Genomic DNA, 21,180 nt, shown 5'->3' on the forward strand with positions numbered 1-21,180 from the left:
ACTCATTGTCTAACCGTTTCTGACCATTTCGCAGCTCGTTGCTTTTCTGTATTGCAGTGGGTACAGATAATGCATCGTAAAGTACCGCATGTAAAGATATTAAATAATCCAGGGAGGGTTGGGCGGTGCAGTGGCATCGGTCTGTGCAGAGCGTGGGTACAACAGCCCGATCTGTGCAGAAGGAATATCCTCATCCCTGATGCCGACAACAGATCATTCAGTAAGGGAGATTTTGTGAATGGCCGTCAAACCCTGAAAACAAAATATTGTAAATGTATTGTTCCATTGGACGCTGCATGCAGTCATGTACATGCACACACTCTAAACTGTAATATTTCGGGATTCTGCGTCGAGAATCTCTGTGATCCGCTGTTTCACCAAATGGTTTCGAATACAATGGGACGGGAACATCTCCGGAAACACAACTGTTTTCTCGCCGCAACCTGTGCGAAATCTTGGAAACCAAAGATATATGATTATTTGTTATTATTTTGAGAAATAACAGTCTTCAGTATCAGTACTTCTGAACTTAAACCGACCCCTGATATTCCACGTATCCTTCCGATCAGCATTGTGCAATGAAAGCGAAGAGCCTTCCTTACCAGTTGGATTTTCATGTGAGTTCCGTCTCTCCACTGCGCCCCGTTCCTCATTACCTCTCGAAACGGGTGAAATAATAAAAACAAAATAAATAAAGGGGAAAAAATGGAACTTGCTCTGACTGCCCACCTTCTGTCAATTAATGAACTAAAAACAAATATTGTATTTCGGTATGAATACTCTTTCTTTTACCCGGTCGCTCGGAACTCATTCATGCGTCTCCCTCCAGCAAATCTAAGAAGCGGCAGCGATCCACTCAGAATGTAGTGTTGTAGTGTCAGTTCGAAGATATACTTATACACTTTCCCTACAAATAATTACTCAGAAGATATCTGTGTTTGACGAAGTCTTTTTCATAGTGTCGTGACTCGGCTAGCCGTCATTGGTCTGTATGGGTCCAGCTGGAGTGACAGCGGTTCCCACTCTGGGGTCCACGGCCCTTCAGTAAGCAGTAAAAGTCCATCACATTAAAAAAAGAGTGGAGAACACATGAGCAGCAGGGACAGGAGAATACTTGTTCCTTTACTGACTTCTTTTAATTACTTTTACAGCAAACCTGTTGACAATTATCATACTTTCCCGGCGAAATTGCGGACTTTCCGATTGTCTCCGCGCCTACATGATGATCATGGCAGTGTCAGATTTATCCGTCATCGTCATCCACGTTGTTCTGCGGGAAATTTTAATTCCACGTCTGCCAGATACCTTTCTGAATTACACGAGCTTCCGTGCCGCACTGGCGTATCTGATAATTGTCAGTCTGGATCTGTCAAAGTGGTACACAGTCGCCTTCACCTTTGACCGCTTTGTTGCCATGTGTTGTCAGAAGTTTAAAAGAAAATACTGCAGAGTAAAAACTGTGCAAATCCTTGCAGCAATAATTCTGATCCTGGTATCTTCAGAGAATATCCCCTATCTGTTTGTACTTCAACCTCTGCTAAGAATTAATAATATTTCATGGGGTATTGACTTCAATATGGATGTCATGAGGTCGTTAACATTTGTCGCGTTCACCCGATTTAAAGTTTTCCTAGGTACAGTATGCGCCTTTAGTTTAATGTTTCTACTTAATGGGTTGACAGTCAGACATATCTTGGTCGCTAGCAAATCCCGAAAAGGATTCCGAAATCACAAGAGTGAGAATTCTCGTGACCCGGAAATGGAAAGCAGAAGAAAGTCAATAATTTTGCTGTTTAGTGTATCGGGCATCTTCATGTTACTCAGTCTGACGACGGCTGTGAATCATTTTATTTCCGGTTTCAGCAAGCGGTCTGATCACGACTATTACTCAACCGCATACATAGTTTCTGAAACCGGACATCTACTCGCCCGGCTCAGTTCCTGTACAAACACCTGTATTTATGCAGTGACACAAACGAAATTCAGGGAAGAGATGAAGACGCTGATAATATTTCCCTGCAGGTTTATTCTGTCACTGACCAAGAAAAATGTAAGTCAGGCCAAGCCTTCCCGTCCGACGTAATGTTCGGTTTCATTCCATGCTTGATCTTTCAACCGCAGAATTCCACCAGGGATCCGGATCGTCACCGGCAAAAAGCGAAATTGAATTAATGGTTTTAATTTCCCGTGGCGCTGTCTGTTGGCATGGTTTCCTTGTGGTATGGTATTGGTAATAATATGCTCACTGTAAAAGGAAATAGTTTAACGTTTTGTGTCGCTAGAATTTCGATTCTGAACCTAAAGTTTCATCGCAGCTATTGCGAATCACAGAAAGACATGTGGTCAAAATGATGTTCTGCTGAGCCGGAGCGACCGGTTTTCCATCTTAGTCGCCAATCAAACAACAAACAATAAAAAATAATGACTCACAGATTATTTCTTGTTAGACCCTGATAGAACGAGGAATCGGGGCAATTGCCTTCGAATCTTGACGGCAGAGAAGACTTTCAGTGACGATAGAGGTCAGTGAGAATATGAGCAATCATGTCTCTGTAATTCATCGAAGAAATTCATGAATAAATTTATGTTGTCCCTCTGCATAACCTGATTAACGCCGGTAGCCTTCTGGGATCTGACATGTGGCCATCAGTTAGTTCTGAAAGAAAATGCAGATCAGTACCTGTCAGCCTGTTTCGGACGCGAGCGAGGTCACCAGGTGAATTTCTGTCGGGGACGAACGTTTGTAATTTTTTCCTCATAAGAACGAATTATTTGGCAGCAGGGGACGGCCATCATTGATCAAAGTGACCTCAGTTGTTTCTTTTGTTCTGAAATGAGCTGCTTCCCGCTTAGCCTGAAACAGTTCGAAGAATAAAGAGAAAGTAAACAAATTGTACATCAGTATCCATTACAGTGAATGGCAGTATATTTCATATCTATTTCAAAAAGTGAGTCACAAGAAAAGGTACTGGATCCAGTGATAACGGTGGTAACATGCTAAATATTTAAACAAACACTCGTACGACGGATTCCACAGTGGAAAGGGACAGTGTGAGGTGATAGAGAGCGGGGGCAGATCGCTGGGTACAAAAGTTTGATCCCAGATACTGCTCTTTAAGTAACTGGTTTTCTATCAAGAGCGGAGACGACACCCTCGATGCAATACTCTGTGAGACTGGTTCTGTATACCCCAGAGTTCAAACAGACAGAGGGTGATGGAAATACAGGAGACTGTGCAGACTCCCAGCCTTTGTCAACAATACAATTACTGGTAACACTAGCGGTCACTCTCAGGCAGTCGGTGATTCTGTACACAATCTCTCACAGACTGATGCTGACATCAGTTTCTGTATCTTACATTGCCTGTTCTGATAGCCACGGACACAAGACTCATTTGCGAGTTCCCCAACTCATTATCACTGAAATCCAACTGTTATAGAGAGCGGTTTGTATTGAGTGATAGCGAGATCATTGACAAGAGATTCTTGACACCGTTCCAGCCCAATCGAGAGAGTGAAGATGGGAGCAGAAAAAGACTAAGGAAACGTTGTAAATCCTTATTATTTATTATTAAAATAATTACTGATCAGAGTGCATCGTCAGACATCGGGTTACGATTAACACAATTTCTCAGAGCATGATAATCACAGTGGTTTTTGTATTTTGCAGTCCAGATGTATCAGAGGCGCAGACACAAATTTAACTGGTGAATCTGCCAGGTCACTTTCACTCAAGTTCAGCTCCGTCAGTGACTGGTTTGAAGCGAGAGCGGAAACGAGTTCCTCTGAACCGGACTATGTGAGACCGTCCCTGTCCATCCTGGAGGTCAGATACTGTAATGTGAGGGTGACGGATACAGAGAAACGGGGGACTGTGAACGGCCGCAGTGTTTATCAGTGACACAATCAATTACCTTACCAACGTTCGGTGCCGGATGCTTAGTGACCATAAACACAATCTCCTACTGTCTGGTAATTAGCAGAAGGTGGGCATTTTACAGTCCGAATTCGTGAGTGGCAGGTACCGCTTCCACACCAGGATGCCCCAACTTATCATTACCTAGTCAAACCTAGTAGAGTTCAAAATAAGCTGATTTAAACACGAAGTCTCATATCACTTACTGGACTAGAATATTTAATTAAGCACAAAATCATTTGAGAAATTAAATGTCTCTTCGCTGTCAAAGGATCTGGCACGCACCGCTCACTGGGAGGATGACTACCCTGCTGCTCACTCGGTGGTTACTCGCACCACACCTGGAATCAAGAGGAAAACATTACCATACGAAAGGGAGGAGTAAATATCCCAACACATTGAGGAAATCATGCAAAACACATACAGAGGAGGAATGCACACACAGATCGTCGCCAAAAGACCAGACTCTGATACCCCCAACACTAGCGGAGGATTCCCTTCCGTAGATGAAACAGATTCTGAACGTCCCCGTTCAGGCCAATGGAACCATGGGTTTTCCACAGTGAATGGAGGTTCTCCGGAGTTGATGCTGTCAAAGATGATGCTGGAGACATTTCTCTGGTGGTCCAGAGTCTGGCTCCTCACTAAGGAGGACATAAATAATCTTCCAGAAATAGTAGGGGACAGAGGGTCCGGTGAGATGGAGGAACTGAGCGAAATACATGTTAGTAGGGAAGTGGTGTTAGGTAAATTGAAGGGATTGAAGGCAGATAAATCCCCAGGGCCAGATGGTCTGCATCCTAGAGTGCTTAAGGAAGTAGCCCAAGAAATAGTGGATGCATTAATGATAATTTTTCAAAACTCGTTAGATTCTGGACTAGTTCCTGAGGATTGGAGGGTGGCTAATGTAACCCCACTTTTTAAAAAAGGAGGGAGAGCGAAACCGGGGAATTATAGACCGGTTAGCCTAACGTCGGTGGTGGGGAAACTGCTGGAGTCAGTTATCAAAGATGTGATAACAGCACATTTGGAAAGCGGTGAAATCATCGGACAAAGTCAGCATGGATTTGTGAAAGGAAAAACATGTCTGACGAATCTCATAGAATTTTTTGAGGATGTAACTAGTAGAGTGGATAGGGGAGAACCAGTGGATGTGGTATATTTGGATTTTCAAAAGGCTTTTGACAAGGTCCCACACAGGAGATTAGTGTGCAAACTTAAAGCACACGGTATTGGGGGTAAGGTATTGGTGTGGGTGGAGAACTGGTTAGCAGACAGGAAGCAAAGAGTGGGAATAAACGGGACCTTTTCAGAATGGCAGGCGGTGACTAGTGAGGTACCGTAAGGCTCAGTGCTGGGACCCCAGTTGTTTACAATATATATTAATGACTTGGATGAGGGAATTAAATGCAGCATCTCCAAGTTTGCGGATGACACGAAGCTGGGTGGCAGTGTTAGCTGTGAGGAGGATGCTAAGAGGATGCAGGGTTACTTGGATAGGTTGGGTGAGTGGGCAAATTCATGGCAGATGCAATTTAATGTGGATAAATGTGAAGTTATCCACTTTGGTGGCAAAAATAGGAAAACAGATTATTATCTGAATGGTGGCTGATTAGGAAAAGGGGAGGTGCAACGAGACCTGAGTGTCATTATACACCAGTCATTGAAAGTGGGCATGCAGGTACAGCAGGCGGTGAAAAAGGCGAATGGTATGCTGGCATTTATAGCGAGAGGATTCGAGTACAGGAGCAGGGAGGTACTACTGCAGTTGTACAAGGTCTTGGTGAGACCACACCTGGAGTATTCTGTGCAGTTTTAGTCCCCTAATCTGAGGAAAGACAATCTTGCCATAGAGGGAGTACAAAGAAGGTTCACCAGATTGATTCCTGGGATGGCAGGACTTTCATATGATGAAAGATTGGATCCACTAGGCTTATACTCGCTGGAATTTAGAAGACGGAGGGGGGGATCTTATTGAAACGTATAACATTCTAAGGGATTGGACAGGCTAGATGCAGGAAGATTGTTCCCGATGTTGGGGAAGTCCAGAACGAGGGGTCGCAGTTTGAGGATAAAGGGGAAGCCTTTTAGGACTGAGATTAGGAAAAACTTCTTCACACAGAGAGTGGTGAATCTGTGGAATTCTCTGCCACAGGAAACAGTTGAGGCCAGTTCATTGGCTATATTTAAGAGGGAGTTAGATATGGCCCTTGTGGCTACGGGGATCAGGGGGTATGGAGGGAAGGCTGGTGCAGGGTTCTGAGTTGGATGATCAGCCATGATCATAATAAATAGCGGTGCAGGCTCGAAGGGCCGAATGGCCTACTCCTGCACCTATTTTCTATGTTTCTATGTTTCTTCAAGGTGCAGCATGAAGATGCGTTACTCTACAACAGCAGCACTTTGATGGCAAGTCTGAGATTGGTGCTGAGAGATTGCAGAGGCAGTGCATTCACAGGGGGTAAGGTTCGAGGAGAAGTGAGGATTCCTGATGTTGAGGCGATTGATGTCTAGTCGGCAATCAGTGAAGAAAAAATACAGAGCAGGCCTTCAGCGTGTCCTAATGTAGTAGCTATCGTATTATTGCATTTGCCCAATACACGGAAAATCGTCATTCTAGAATCACGTGGCAAATTCCTATAGTATCTGTTTACCTGAAATCAAGCAATATAATGACAAAACTACTGAACTTTTATTTTATGCAACATAAATTTATCTCATTTTACAACTCAAAACACTCACAGGTTCTCCGAGTTACAGAGCAGGGAATCGATACTTCTGCCACATCACGTCCATAGCGTCTCTACCTAAACCAGCTATTTCCATGTTTCCTGTCGTTGGCACAAATCTCTCTAAACTGTCCTTATCTACGTCCATGCATTCTGATAAACACGGCGAGCAAAGTAATTCTGCAACTGCGTTTGGCCGCGGTTCCGTCACACTACGTTAAGGTATCCGATCAGAAAGTTTAAATTTTCTCTTTTTAAGATTTTGACTGACCCGCCCAGTGTTTCGTGTATTCTCGATTTTAGTGTTTAAACCATCCAATCTCCAAGGGGAGAACAATATAGAACCTTCAAAACAATTGTATCTTCTGGGATTGCTTCCATCCACTGCAGCATTATTCCAAATGCGTGGATGCTTATTGTTCCAGAGCGGAGTATGGCATGAAACTTACCCGGTCTGACCTCTATCGTGCACCTGTGGGTTGGCTCGTAACCCCTCTTCGCTCAGGGAATGCAAGCAAACCCTGGCACACAAGTGATGTCTGCCGCTCTCCCAGCGTCACCTGCAAACCCACAGCAATTTCTTGAATTTAAAACATGTTACCCTGTTGATATGGAGTAACGCCAAGTAGCCCGAAAACGTTCCGAGTGGGCTGCGTATCGCAGTTTACTCCGAGAACAGTTTCACATTGAAAAGTCAAAACTGGCTGCCATGATTCCATAAAATGAATCCATCTCCCCGAACTTTTAATTGCGAGTTCAATTTCAGTCGAAGCAATCGATGAAACGGTAAGGGAGTTTCTGACTGACCACAGAGTTTTGTCACAATGTCTGCACCGCACTCACTGATATACCGGCATAAAAACGCTGTCGGTCACTGAACGAGTCCAAAGACCGCGCACACAGAACTGCAAATGTTAACTCGCCTGTGTTCTTACCAGGAACACCAATAACGGCAATGATCATGTAATATGTCTTTCTCACACGGTAAAATGTTTCAAACATGTTGTGTGAGATTCAACCTGTCTTCCAGCTGCCCGCAATCTCGCTGAAGAAACTCTGAGCTGATGAATCCCCACGGTCTTTTATTTATACTCGTTCCAGCACACTGAATATTCAATACCACACAGGGCTGACGCGTTTTCCAACAGCTGGAGTACAAATAAAGATGATGTTATTCATTTAAAATCTCAGTTGTGATGAGGTAAGGATAGTTTGACACGAAGTTGCACAATCTCAAAGGCGAAGAAATGACGATCCTTGAAGTTAGTGAATGTTGTTGTGAAACACTGTCAGGCTCACTTCTCGATGGTCATGATCGTTATTGTTAATCCTGTCCATTCCTAGGCTCCATAGTCTTTCGGCTTTAACCAATGTTATACCGTCATTGCACTGCTCCGTTTCACGCTGGAAATTGTCTCGGTCATAGGTCACAGCAATAGAAATATAAACAAGAATATTTTGCTTTTACGTTCCTGTAATATAGTGAAGAGCCGTAAATTAAACTGGTATCCAGGATTACGAAGATACTGAAAATATGCAAATCGCTAAACAAATTAATTACAATACACACAAAATGCTGAGAGTACTCAAGGTCAGACAGCATCTTTGGAAATGAATAAACAGTCTGGCCCTCACCCATCTTCAAAATTAATTATGGTTCCGTCGAGTACCTGAGCTCCATCAGCAGAAGCGGAATTCCCAGTGTACAGTCATTTCAATTCCTGTCCCCATTCCCGGTGCGACATGTCGCACCATGGGCTCCTCTTGGGAAGGGTACGGTCCAGGAGAGCGTTCCTAGGTCCCCCGCTCCTTCATTCTAGACCCTTCCCTCATCCAGAACTTTGAGGGCACTTACAGGAGCCGGAATAACCCTTTATATTCCGCCTTGGTACCTTAAATCGTATGTCACGAACGTGGATATCTCTGTTTTCCAGTGTTTCCTACTCCTCTTCCCATTTTCTTCATTTCCCCACTCTGGCCACTTACTCTTCCCCTCATTTTCCTACGCTTTCCCCCGATGCCCCTCCTGCTTCCGCCGAACATGGAACAATTCAGATATCAGTGGAGAATCTGACATTCTTCCCTTGAAGCTGAGGGGGGAAGAGTGTTGCAAAGATGTGGCGCTGGAACGAACCCAAGTGCTGACCATGGGCGCGGAGGCCGAGTTGGGAGGCGTTACGGTCGTAGCGAGAGTGGAATTGGCGTCCAAGAGAGTCTTTACCCGGAGTCTTGGTTTTAGTAGAGAATTCTGGAAAGATGCCAGACTTAGAACTGATAGTCCTAAGAACCATGGAACGTGGCTACTCATTCACGAGTCGAGCAACGAACTGGTAACTTCTTGTTGTGGTCACAGGCTCTTTATCCTGCATTTTCTGATGGAAAGCAGGTGTGTATAGTTAGCGGAATCTGGGAATGATTGGAAATTAAATGAGGTGATTGAGGCCCAGTTCCTGTGGTAAGTAGTAAGGTGGGGGATTGTCAGAAGGGACCATGACAATATCCCTACCTCAACGGGAGCCTCCAGGAGATCCTCCAGGCCTGTCTGGAGGACAGACATTCCTGGAAAAACGTCCTGGATGAGAGAAGGGTCTAGAATGAAAGAACGAGGGACCAAGGAACGCTCTCCTGGACCGTACCCTTCCCAATCTACCAGGTATTTGAAACCCCTGCCCCGATAGCGCACATTCAGTAGTCGTCGGACGGTGTATGCCGGATGGTTGACGATGATACGGGCAGGTGGGGGAGTCTCAGCCGGGGGACACAAGGGGCTGACGGAAACTGGCTTTAACTGGGAAACATGAAAGGTCAGGTGGATGCGCATAGATCTTGGCAGCTTCAGGCGTACCGCTGTGGGATTGATAACACTTTCGACCTTGAATGGTCCCAGGAAGCGAGGGACGATTTTCCTGTGCTCGTTCTTGAGCGGGATGACCTTGGAAGAAAGCCAGACCATCTGCCCAGGTTGGTACTCAGGCGCTGGAGTCCGGTGTCGGTCGGCCGTCTTTTTATTGCGATTTGCTGATCTGAGTAGGGCCGTGCGTGTCTCCTCTCAAACCTTAAGGCACCGATCGATATGGTCCTGAACCGATGGTACCGCAATCTCCTCTTACTGCGCGGGGAACAGCGGGGGTTGGTACCCCAGGGAGCACTCGAATGGAGACCTTCCAATATCAGAGTTCACCAGAGAGTTGTGGGGTACTCAACCCACGGGAGGTGGTCGCTCCAGGCCGACGGGTTGTTTGCCGTTACACAACGTAGCGTCGCCTTCACGTCTTGGTTGACCCGTTCCATCTGCCCTTTCGTCTGGGGGTGGAAGCCGGATGACAGGCTGACCGATGCACCCAAGGCTTGACAGAAGGCCTTCCATACCTGTGAGATGAACTGGGGACCTCGATCGGAGAAGATATTCGCGGGGATTCCGTGGAGGCGGAAGTCGTGGCGGACGAGAAGATCTGCGGTTTCTTGAGAGGAAGGGAGTTTAGGGAGGGCTACGAAGTGCACCGCCTTGGAGAACCGGTCTATCACGGTGAGTACGGTGGTGTTCCCATGTGAAGGGGATAGACCGGTGACGAAGTCTAGAGCGATGTACGACCAGGGACAGGTAGAGGACGAAGTAAACCCGCAATTGGCTGACTAGAGGCTTTTCCCCGGGCACAGGTGGAACATGCCGAGACATAGGAACGGGTATCCGCCTCCATGGACGGCCACCAAAAGTGTTTATTTTCAGGAGTGCTAGGGTCCGATCACTCCCTGGGTGGCAGGCGAACGGAGATGTGTGCCCCCATTGGAGAACCTGAGACCTGACGGAAACGAGCACATACAGGCAATCGCCGGGTCCATTGCCGGGGTCGGGGTTGGGCTTCTTTTACTTTGGACTCCATCTCCCAAGGGAGAGTAGCAGCCACGCAGGATGGTGGGAGGATATAGACAATGGGCTGGAAATGTTTGCCTTGGAGTCGTATTGGTGGGAGAGCGAGTCCGTCTTCCCGTTCTTGGACCTTGGACGGTATGTGAGGGAAAACCTGAACCGTCCAAAAAATAACGCCCAACGGGCCTGGCGGGAGTCAAACGTTTGGCGGTCTGAATATACCCCAGGGTTTTATGATCAGTCCATACAACAAACGGTTGTTCTGCCCCCTCCAGCCGGTGTCTCCATTCCTCTAATGCTAGAGTGACCGCCAGCAGTTTCCGATTCCCCACGACGTAATTCCGCTCGGCGGGGGACAGTCGGCGAGAATAGAAGGTGCAGGGGTGAAGCTTTTCGTCCGAACTTGATCGTTGGGACAGGACCGCTCCTATCCCGGAGTCAGAGGCGTCCACCTAATTTATGAATTGACGGGCTGGGTCCAGATGGACCAGGATGGGAGCGGTGGTGAAACGCCTCTTCAGGTAGGTGAACACCGGGTCAGCCTCGGAGTCCCAACAGAAGGGGGTAGTAGGCGAGGTAAGCCGGGTAAGGGGGGCTGCCACTCGACTGCCGTCTCTGATAAATCGGCGGCAGAAGTTTGCATACCCCAGAAATCGTTAAACTTTTTTGCGGGTCATGGGCCTAGGCCATTCCTCCGCCGCCCGGATCTTCTCGGGGTCTGCTCTCACCTGTCCACTCTCAATGATATAACCCAGGAAGCTGACCGACGGAACGTGGAACTCGCATTTCTCCGCCTTCACAAATAACTGGTTTTCCCACAGCCTCTGGAGGGCTTGCCGGACATGGTGAATGTGTTCTTAGGGGGTGCTAGAAAATATCAGGATATCATCGAGGTAAAGGAATACGAAGCGATTGATAAAGTCCCTCAGTACGTCATCGATTAGGGCTTGAAAAACGGCGGGAGCATTGGTGAGGCCAAACGGCATGACCAAGTATTCAAAGTGGCCCAGAGGTGTATTAAAGGCCGTTTTCCACTCGTCCCCCTCCCTCATCCTGACTAGATGGTAGGCGTTACGAAGGTCCAGCTTTAAGAAAATGGTGGCTCCATGAAGTGGTTTGAATGCAGAGTTAATGAGGGGTAGTGGGTACTTATTCTCAACTGTTACACTGTTTCGGCCTCTGTAATCAATACAAGGACGAAGAAGAAACTGGAGCCTACCGGCGAGGATGAAGGTCTGATAATGCCCGCCGCCAGGGACTCGCCGATGTACTTCTCCATGGCCTCTCTCTCCGGTCGGGATAGGTTAAATTGGCGATTGGTGGGTAGCGAGGTCCCGGGGCGAAGGTCGATGGCACAATCATATGGGCGGTGCGGCGGCAGGGAAAGGGCCCGTTGTTTACTGAATACCGGTCCCAGGTCATGGTATTCTGTGGGGACGCGGGACAAATCGAGGGGTTCAGGGACAGGCGGAGTCGCGGTAGCTTCCTTGGGAGATGGGGCTGACCGCAGTCGGTTGGCGTGGCAAGACTGACTCCATTTGGCTATCCTCCCGGTAGACCAGTCGATATGGGGATTGTGTTGGGTCAGCCATGGATACCCGAGCACTACCGGGGCTTGAGGTAAACGAATGAGACTGAATCGTACCTCCTCCCGATGGTTGCCGGATAGGATCAATGTCACGGGCGGCGTACAGTGGGTTACCCGAGTCAGCAGTTTTCCGTCCAGGGCCCGGGCCTCCAGTGGGGTGGTTAGCGGCTCGCGAGGTATTCCAGCCCGGGAGGTTATGTCTTCATCCAGCAGATTGCCCTCAGCACCGGAATCCGCCAAAATGGATAGGGACAGGGACAGTTGTTGGTAATTCAAGGTAGCCGAGATCTGCATCCGAGTCTGGGCCGGGGGGCTGAAGGGAGTATCGTCCGGCTCACCAGGGACCCCCTTTTCACTGGTGAGCCTTCCCTTTTGGCCGCTGAGGGCAGGTATCCCAGGAATGTCCTGGCTGGCCACAATAGTAACAATCCCCAGCTCTCCACCTCTGAAGTCGCTCGGCCCGGGAGAGGCGGCTCCGTCCCAGCTGCATCGGTTCCTCCCCCAGGGTGGTGGGGACGGTCGGAGCAGGATTTACACTTGGAGCGACTGGGGAAGGGAGGCTGGCTGAGAGTGATAAGGTGGGTCGTGGGCTTCCCCGAGGAACGGGGCGACTGGTTCTTTCTCTCAGCCGCTCTTGAAGTCGATTACCCAATCTAATGGCTAGCGAGATCAGAGAGTCCAGACAGTCCGGGTCGTCCCTCGCTGCCAGCTCATCCTTTTCCTGTCCGAGAGACCCTGTCGAAACACCCCCTGCAGGGCCTCCTCATTCCACCCTCAGTCTGCGGCTGAGGTCCGGTACTCGATGGAATACGAAGTGGCCCAGAGGTGTATTAAAGCCGTCTTCCACTCGCCCCCCTCCCTCGCCCTGACTAGATGGTAGGCGTTACGAAAGTCCAGCTTTTATAAAATGGTGGCTACGCTTCCCAAACCCTGACAAAGGGTCAGCAAGCGTTTAGCGGCATCCTTACCGCGAATGGGTTGTTCGAAGACCTTCCTCATTTCAGCAACAAAGGAGGAACAAACCTCTGGTCGGTTATCCCATATCGCGGTTGCCCAAGCCAAGGCATCTCCTCCACAGACCCATGATGTACGCAGTACTGGATTTATCTGAAGTGCAGGTGCGTGGATGAAGCTCAAAGACCAGAGAGCATTGTAATAAGAAGGCTCGCCACCTCCCTGGGTCCCCAGCGTAGGGTTCGGTCTCGGGTACGTATGGCTCTCGAGGGGACTGTGGTGCTGATCCCAGGGGCGACGCCATACCGAGCAGTGCGGTTTGGGTAGTCGGGGTTCTTGGAGGGGACGGAGAAAGGGAAGCGGAAACTCGGACCACTTGCTCACTGATCTTCCGTACATTCGTGGACAGCGTCCGAAGTTTCTCCGTGACCTCCCTAAGTAGCTGGTCGTGGGCGCCCAGTAGTTAGCCCTGGCTGGTGAGAGCCTGTTGTACTGGATCCGTGTCTGCTGGGTTCATTGTGGCCAGTTCGTTCTGTTACACGGGCGTGGCGGTGAAGGAACCCAAGTGCGGAAGACGGGCGCGGGGGCAGAGTCGTGAGGCGTTATTGACGCAGCGACCGTGGAATTAGTTTCCAGGAGAGTCTTTACCCGAAGTCTTGGGTTTGGAGAGAATCCAGGAGCGATACTAGACTTAGAACTGGCAGTCCTATGAACCATGAAACGACGTTACTCACACTGGAGTCCACCAAAGAACTGGTAGCTCGGGTAGCTCGTTGTTGTGATCACAGGGTCTGTATCCTGCATTTTCTGATGGAAAGCAGGTGTGTGTAGTTAGTGGAACCTGGGAATGATTGGAAACTAAACAAGGGGATTAAGGCCCAATTCCAGAGATAAATAGCAATATGGGGATTGCAGAAGGGACCAAGACAGTACCCCTCTCTCAACGGGAGTCTCCAGGCCTGTCTGGATGATCCCGATGAAAATCCTGGATGAGGGAAGGGTCTAGGATGAAGGAGCGGGCGACCGATGAACGCTCTTCTAGACTGTACCCTTCCCAATCTACTAGGTATTGGAAACCTCTGCCCCTTCGGCGCACATCCAGTTCAGGTAGTTAGCAATACAAACGTTCAATGCTGCTGGCGTGTTTGTTACGTTGGTTGAAGTGTGTTCCAAACTATCACAGACACTCGAGTGTCACAAGGGCAGGAATGGCTTCAGGACTATCTGTGTTTTAGATGTTGGAAAATGGCCAGGGACAAGTAAAAAAACGTGAAGGGAGTGAGATGGCAAACCAGGGACAGTGTCGTAGCTGCAGAAAGGGAAGACAACGTGAAGCTTTCATTTGTTAATGGACTGTGAGATGAACACAGAAAGGATGATAGCGAAAAGTAACCCGAGGAGACAGAAAATGGAACAACTCGTCTAAAGGAAGAAAGAACGATACTCATAGATTAGGAAGAAAAGATCAGGTAAGGCTGCAGCGAGTCACAGTGTAGATAGAAAAGAATTTAACAATGGACTTAGAAGAGGTAGAATGGGACTTGAGATGGCCTTGGCGAGTTGCACTGTGAAGAACAGGAGGAGACTGGAGAGAGTGTGGGCAGATCAGAGGGAAAAGCGGTAACGTGTCTGGAGTCCAAGGAGGCAGTGAAGCTCCTTACTGAATACATTGATGAATGTGAACGCAGCGTAAAAAGGCAGATATGCTCGAACATGCCGACGCTAAGAAAGAGGATGCGCGGGAATCTTGGAAAACATTATGATAGATGATTCCCTGGTGCCGGAAGGGATGTAGTCCAGGTAATTTGGGAAATCAGGTGAAGGGATTGCTGAGCTTTCGGACAGGATATTTCTGTCTTCACTGGCCACGGAACCAGATGGTTGGAGGGTGTCAAATGGTATTCATTCGCTGTCGAAAAACAATAGCGATACTCCTTGGCATGATAGATCATTGAGTCTTATGTCGGTAGTGTGTAAACTATTGGAGACGATTATTGTAGAGGGAATTTGGAGAAACGTAGTCTGGCTACGGAGAATCAACATGACATGTTGTCCTTTATGAGTCAGATTGAATTATATGACAAAAGTGAACATAAAACGAACATAAGAATCAGAACAGTCGATGTGCGTGTATTAATTTTGGTAAGCCGTTTGAACAGTTCCCCACAGTAGACTCATTGAGAAAGTCAGGAGGCATGTGATCCAGGGAAACCTGGCTGGTTGGTTCAGAATTGGCTTACTGACAGAGGGCAGATGATTAGAGTGAATTCTGGCTGGAAGACAGCGGGCAGCCGTATTCCGCAAGGAGGGTCGAAATTGTGGTACACTTTACAACTATATCTGGAGTCTGCAGTTATAGGGCTCCGAGAAATAGGGCTGAGGGAAATAACCAATTTAATCTGGATGATTTAAGTTGGATGATCAGCCATGATCATAATAAATGGCGGTGCAGGCTCGAAGGGCCGAATGGCCTACTCCTGCACCTATTTTTTTCTATGTAATCTGACCACCCAGCAGCAGTTGGATAATTCATGGAATTAGGGCTGACGACGTAAGCAAATCCCTGAGCTATTGGCTGCACCACCACGTTATCTAAACTAACCTGTCATTTACATATTACAGGGCAGATGCTACAATGACTTCAAAGCAATCTTTTCCAATGGAACCCTACAACTTTAAAACAGCATTTCAAAGTGTTCTGTAGCAGCTTTTGCTGCTCATTAAAAGCAACATCCTTCCAAAATACCAATTCCAAATTCCCAGTTCAAGTACACATCAATTTATCCAAATGCCTATTTACCTCTGAATTGTGGTTTTATCGTATTGGGTGTAGATACGCTAATATCTCGATCCCTTTAACCCTGAATCCACATGGCCGGTGTGGAATCGGTGTCTCGCTCTGAAATCAAGAATAAATGAAACATACAAAACTACACAAACTGAAAACGCAGTGAAAACAAAGCAAACATCTGTGCTCACGCTTGTCTTCCTGCAAAACCATCACAGGCAAGTGGAGAATACAAAATAAAAAACTTCCAAAGCAAAAGGGTTAGCACGGTTGCTAAAGAACTTAGGAGAGAGAGATGTGGAGAGCGGAGGCTCACATACACCAACACTTCATAGAATTTCAGAAAGATATGCAGACTCCGAATTTCGCATCAGTTCCTGGAAATTACTGCTTGCAAGGTGACACATTTTTTTTGTCACGTATATGGTGAAAATGACGACTAGTTCAATCACCCCCCCCCCAACACAAACTAAAGAAACACACAACACACATAAAGACATTCATGACCGTGATCTTTCTTTGTCACTTTCAATTGAACTCAATTATGTCCAAACCTCGTGCTATATGTTAAATCCGCAATGCATTCACATTTTCAAAATATCACAGAAAATGGCATGCTTTTATTTGTTCAACAGTTCACAAACATATGTAATTGCAATCATACAACATTTAATAAAGCCCTTCGACTCTAAAACAAAGACACGCAGAAAGTAATGTATAGTGCACGAGTTAATATTCAATACAATTAAAATATGACGTCTCCACATCTCCCAGCATCCAACGACTTCCGAGATTTCTCACCTCCAATTTCTAACCAAGGATAGGATTCGGATGAAATTACCCCTTTGTTGTATAGTGTCGGGGCGAATGATCCCCACTACCACCGCTGAAGCAACAGATTTGTTCATTGTACTGGGACCACCGTCACACCCACCTCCAGCCCGGAACTACTGTCTTTGCCGCCTTACTGAAGGAGTGAAGGTATATTCCTGTAGTGTGACACTCCCTTTATCATCTCACACCTGCGCTTCCATCTTCTTCTACCATAACCATCCATTTCTCTCAGTCTCCATGCTTCAGTGTGTGCAAAGACGGAGGGATCGAACAGCAGCAACGACTTTCTAGATTGGCCGGTGCTGTGAGACACTGAATTTCTAACCCAGACATTCAGTCAGACAGCCACAGGGAACGATTGCACAGAAACAGAGTCTTCAGCACGTCAGGTCGGTGAGGAATTATTTAATCTGCCTACTCCCATCGACTCGCACCCGGACGGTGGCCACCCATCTCCCTCTCATTTATCCAATCATCCCTTAAACGTTGACATCGAAATCTCAATTACCATCTGCGTTGGCAGCACTGTCTACACTCTGACGACCCTCTGGGTGAAGAAGTTTCCCCTCATGTTTCCCTTAAATATTTCACATTTCACCGTTCACCCATGATCTCTAGTTGTGTTCTCGCCCGACATCAGTGGAGAAAGCCCACTTGCATTTACAGTCTCCATACGCCTCATCATGTTGTATACCTCTATCAAATCTCCCCTCAGTCTTCTACCCGCTCGGGAATAAAGTGCTGACCTATGTAATCTTTCCTTCTAATTCAAAACGCCCAGTCCTGGCAACAGCCGTGTAATTTTTTTTTCTGCATTCATTCAAACTTAAATACATCTGCGCTGCAGGTAATTGAAACAAAACCGGACACAAATTACGCCCCATTAAGTGCTTAAAAGGAACAGCAACATAAAACCTCAACTTCTGTACTCAATATTTTGGTTTATGAAGGCTAATGCGCAAAAAAAAAATAACGACCCTGTATAACTGTGCCGCAACTTTCGTTGAATTATTGATCTGCATTCGCAGATTCGTTTGTTCTATCGTACTCCTCAGTGCCCTATTTCTCATTGTGTCAGTCTAGTCCTGGCTGGTCCCCCCAAATGCAACATCTAACACTTGTCTGCGTTAAATCTGATCCGTTATTTTTCAGCTCATATTTCCAGCAGGTCCGGATCCCGTTTCATGCTCCGGTAATCTTCCTTTCTGTTAACTACACCCGTAATGCTGTTGTCATCGGCAAATTTGCTGATCAATTAACGTCATTATTATCCAGATCGTTGACAAAGATGACAGATAACAACGGACACATCAACGACCCCTGTGGCACTCCACTCATCACGGGCAACAATCAGACAGACAACCATCTATTACCACAATCGAGACTCCCCAACACAGCCAATGGCTAATCCAGTTTACCACCTCATCGTGAAAGCCAAGCGACTGAACCTTCCCGAGCATCCTCCCATACAGAAACTTGCAAACTCCTTGATTTAGTCCCTGTAGACGGCATCCACTGCCCTTCCTTTCACTCCATTCCTGGTAACTACTCGTAAAGCTCTGTAAGATTGGTTAGACATGACCAACTACGGTCTGGCCCAGACTGACTATCGGTAATGTTCCTGTTTGTCCAGATACGTCCCTTCATACCCCATGACCAGCGTAGTCTGAACACCGAAGGCAATTCCTCATTATGTAAATCTTGACGAGTTCCCTCCGAGCAAAGCTATCAATATCATCCTGTGGCCGTCACTGACATTTATGGCTGATTGTGGTTAAATTATCCCGCACTTTATTATCAGGTGCATTGAGAGTAGTCTGGAAAAGGAGGGTGTTGTAGATGTAAACAATTAATCGACTGGGCTTTAATAGCAAGATACGGCACACCAGATACAGCATAGAACACAGAATATTACAGTACAGTACAACCCGTCATCTCAAGCGGTTCTGTTAGCCTTTCAACTACTGTAATTTAAATTCAATCTAACACAGCCCTCCTGCATCTGAATCAGAACCAGATTTAATATCACAAGCATTTGTCGTGAAATTTGTTAACTTTTCGGTAGCAGTAAAATGAAATACAGGATAAATAAATATAGAGGGGAAAACTGAGTTACAAGTGGCGGAGGGAAAGAAGCTGTTCCTGAATCGCTGAGCGAGAGCTTTCAGGTTTCTGTATCTCCCTCCCGATGGTAACACTGTGCAGAGGGCAGTCCTGGTAGTGAGCAACTTTAATGATGGACGCCGCTGTTAGAAGAATCATCCCTTGTAATAATGATCAGTGAGGTACAGAGAATCTGTATTTACCAACAAGTAAATGTTATTATTTCAACTATAAAACACGTAGGTTCACACGCTATCTACCTGTGTGCATGCTACTAGAACCCCTGACACTCCATGAACAGTCAATGAGAGACAAGGTATTACCCGGGAAAGGAGTCTACGTTGACCTCGTGACCCCGATCTCCACGGGTCCGTGGGGTCCTCCCGAGTCGCGATGTTTGGTCTCTGGCTGCTGGAGAGTTATTGCCCCTGTCTATTTGGAGCTCCTGAGTCTTATACTGCTCCTCACAAATTGAACCATCGGATATATATCCTGACCTACCTGGGACACCTTCTTACTGGTCATTGTACAAGGCAACAACCAACATGGTTTCATGGCTCTGCCCACCGCAGCCTTGTGTATTTGGCTCTTTACATCCAGTTTAATGAGGCAGCCCAGACAAGCAGAGGCAACCGAACGAGACTACAGATTGCTTGTTTGGTAGGTCTGGCATTTTACACAAAAAATAGCGACTCCTCTGTGAATGATCTCAGGTTTATTGTTCTGATTAGACTGTCCCGGAGTCAGGAGTCAGTTCATGTCCACGCCCCTTACATAACAAATGGCTACTTGTTTAAGAATGGTCTCAGCTTTAGCAGATGATAATAGTGATTGATTAATAATCTCCATATATCTCTTCTGGTCCTTTTCTTTCTGATCCAGAAAGAATCATGTGTAACCCTATGTAGCTTCCTTCGTAGGTGTTAATGTTTGTTCCTACCCACAAACATACTTATCCAATCTCTGTGTACTTATTTACTTCATTTTATCATTTTTTTTCTCAAATACTTTTCTTTGCTTGTGTTAATTCCTCGTTTTCCAGAAATCGAATAGTGAACATTTGAACCAAGGAAGCTTACGTTAACACTATTACTATGTTGATAAGGAAAGCAGTATAAACCATTAGAAGAGTCATCTAAAGTCAGCACGCTTTGGGGTTATAAATTCAATCCATTTATTCCAAAATTGATAATCATTTTCTTTTTGAATTCTCAGAGAGTAAGTCATCTTTTCCATTTTAAATATTTCCCAAATAATTTCATCGCAATATTCTAATGTCGGTGACGTTGGATTTAGGCACTTTTTCATGCTTGATTTCTCACTTGCCATGAAAAGGGCGTGCAGCAGCTTTATACCTTCCTTCTGTTCCAAAAGCGATACATGTCCCAAACAGAGAGTCTCAAAAGTTCAGGGGTATCTGGGTCTTAAATACCTTAACTAACGTTCTGTGAATACCTTTCTGATATAAAGTTAATTTAGGGCAACCCCAAAAAAATATAGAAATGATTTGCCTCCTTGGAGTCACACCTTCTCCAACACGCCACGTTTGTGTCTTTATATTTTTCCTGATACGGGGTCTTGAAGTATCTTATAATATTTTTCCAGCAATGTTCCCTCCAAATCAAAGAGTTAGTCAAAGACCACTGAAAGCTTCAAATTTTCCCCAAGCCTCCTCCGAAAGTACCAACCCCGCTTCTTTCTCCCACTTCTCTTTAATATAAAAAGTGTTTTCATTTTTGGTATGAGAGAGGGCATTATGTAACGGAGAAAATGATTTACTTGGTATTGAGCTGTAAACCGAATTGAGAATCTTGAAAAATTCTAATTCTGCTGTTGGTAAGTCTATATATCTACAATTCTGGTTAAAATAGTGTCGTAATTGAAGGTACCTAAAAAGTCATTGAATTCTAGGCCATGTTTGTACTTCAGGGTTGAAAACTTTGTAATACTTTTATGTGTGAATGAGAGGTAGGTTGTAAGACCTTTCTTTATCCATAGTTCAAATCTTTTATCTCCTCTGCTGGGAAGGAATTCGGCATCATAAGCACACCAACATTTTTTCTTTTTTTTTTCAGCACAGTACAGGCCCTTCGGTCCACAATGTTGTGCCAACCCTCAAATCCTGCCTCCCATATAAGCCCCCACCTTAAATTCCTCCATATACCAGTCTAGTAGTCTCTTGAACTTCACTAGTGTATCTGCCTCCACTACTGACTCAGGCAGTGCATTCCACGCACCAACCACTCTCTGAGTAAAAAACCTTCCTCTAATATCCCCCTTGAACTTCCCACCCCTTACCTTAAAGCCATGTCCTCTTGTATTGAGCACTGGTGCCCTGGGGAAGAGGTGCTGGCTATCCACTCTATCTATTCCTCTTATTATCTTGTACACCTCTATCATA

Source organism: Mobula hypostoma, unplaced genomic scaffold (assembly GCF_963921235.1).
Source record: "Mobula hypostoma unplaced genomic scaffold, sMobHyp1.1 scaffold_150, whole genome shotgun sequence".
In the NCBI taxonomy this organism is placed as follows: domain Eukaryota; kingdom Metazoa; phylum Chordata; class Chondrichthyes; order Myliobatiformes; family Myliobatidae; genus Mobula; species Mobula hypostoma.